Here is a 1,958-nt window from a genome sequence, read left to right on the forward strand (position 1 = left end):
AAATTAGTGGGGCAAAAAAAATACTGTGCGTTCAAGTCCTCCTGGGAAGTTTATGAGTGGGGAAGTTGTAATTACGATGTCAGATACATTCAAATCACATTGGTCAGAACAAGATGGCGATGTACCTTTTCTACAAAAAACACAGCAAGGTTTTTTAACTCTACTTCTACAAAATGAAGAATGCATATCAGATGTTTTTACTTCACTGAATATATGAAGGTGCTGTAAACGGAATTGTTAAATATTCATAATTGCGCAAAACAATGGTATTTTGTACATGCAGCTTAGCTAGTTTTATTGTAAATAAAAAAGAATTTGATACATTTAACAAATTTACCATCAACTACAAACTTTTCTCACTTTCACACCCCCAACACAGAAACTCTGGGCTCAAAGAAAATTCAGTTTCCCCACTCGTAATTAGGACTTTGTGGTGCCATTCACATGCTATCAACTCCTTAATATAATCTATCCGACATGACTTGAATGTGCCATTACACTTTTTTCATTTAACATATATGTTTGCGCAAATCTGGCAGTAATAAACCTTAGTATCCAAAAAGGAGCTATTTAAAGCTTAATGAAAATTACGTCATCATTTACTCAACTTCACGCTAAACTCTTAAAAATAAAGGTTCAAAAGGTTCTTCAAGTGATGCCATAAAAGAACCATTTTTGGTTCCACAAAGAACCATTCAGTCAAAGGTTCTTTAAAGAACCATCTCTTTCTTACCTTTTTGTAATCTGAAGAACCTTTTTTCACCACAAAGAACCTTTTGTGAAACAGAAAGGTTCTTCAGATGTTAAAGGTTCTTTATGGAACCATTTAGACAAAAAGGTTCTTCTATGGCATCGTGAAGCACCTTTATTTTTAAGAGTGTATTTCAAACCTGTATGACTGACTTTCTACTGTAGAACATAGAAGAAGATATTTTGAGATATGTCTTAAGTGTTTTTTTTTTTGTCCATACAATGGAAGTCAATGGTAACCAAAACTGTTTGCTTAGCAATATTTTTCAAATTCAAATTCAAACAGATTTGAAACGTCAAGACGGTAAATAAATGACAGAATTTTCATTTTTGGGTGCTAAATCCCTTTAAACTGTATTTTTATTTTAAAACTGTATTTGAGTTGTTAATATGTCTATAATATGTCCTGAAGGAGAAAACTGACTGTAGAAGTTTGAACTTGCATTCCAGGATTCATTCATTGATGCGTGAAATCGAGTTGCTAGAAGCATTAGCGTTAATATACTTGCATAGAGTATATTTCAGATTTGAATCTACAGAGTACAGCAGACAAAATGCTGTTCAGTTCAGTGCTTTGATGTGAACGGGTGCTGCGTGAGATTGAAGTGGTGCAAACATCAATACCGGCCCATGGTTTGACAGATCTTGAACTTGTCTCCAGCACTTTAGCGGTTGGCCAATAGTAAAGACATTTCCAATCGATCTGATTAACAGCATTACATTCCCAATGCTTGCTCTTTTTACAAGCACAATATACCTGCATATATTCTCTTTATTAAACCATTTTGAAATGTAGAGCACATTTTTCTGGCATTATTGAAAGCGTTGGTTAGGTGAGTGAATTCAGAGAAGAACAGGTGTCTTAATTAACACCATTATTCCTTTGCTGCCTTGTTGGCCTATTTCCAACTGCGGAATAAAGAAGGAGTGATTGTTCAAACAATAAACAGATCTTCAACTAACACATACAGAATAGCAGGAATGAAAAATGTTATCTTGCTTTGTTGAACTTAGCATTGATTTGTTTAGTTATATGGCATCTTGTGTCCCGCCAATCCTTTTAAAGTGGATTTCATCAAAAGTTTTCAGATGCAAACAGCGTATCTTATGCTAATCGAGACATTCGTTCAACCTCCCTCTTTTTTTATCATTAAACTATCGAAACTTTTTGCATTTTAAAAGGACGTTCATTGACGCTGCGCAGTGAC

General features: G+C 34.4%; 1 long non-coding RNA gene across 1 annotated transcript in view; it reads left to right on the forward strand.

The window, feature by feature from the left end:
- LOC107576623 (uncharacterized) overlaps window positions 1-1,958 on the forward strand; it is a 6,954-nt gene that overhangs the window by 1,069 nt on the left and 3,927 nt on the right. Inside the window, exon 2 of the long non-coding RNA XR_001608085.1 lies at window positions 1,180-1,181. This is a non-coding gene — a long non-coding RNA (uncharacterized lncRNA). The remainder of the gene's footprint in view (window positions 1-1,179; window positions 1,182-1,958) is intronic.

Source organism: Sinocyclocheilus grahami, unplaced genomic scaffold, assembly GCF_001515645.1.
Source record: "Sinocyclocheilus grahami isolate Dianchi unplaced genomic scaffold, SAMN03320097.WGS_v1.1 scaffold4051.1, whole genome shotgun sequence".
Classification (NCBI taxonomy): domain Eukaryota; kingdom Metazoa; phylum Chordata; class Actinopteri; order Cypriniformes; family Cyprinidae; genus Sinocyclocheilus; species Sinocyclocheilus grahami.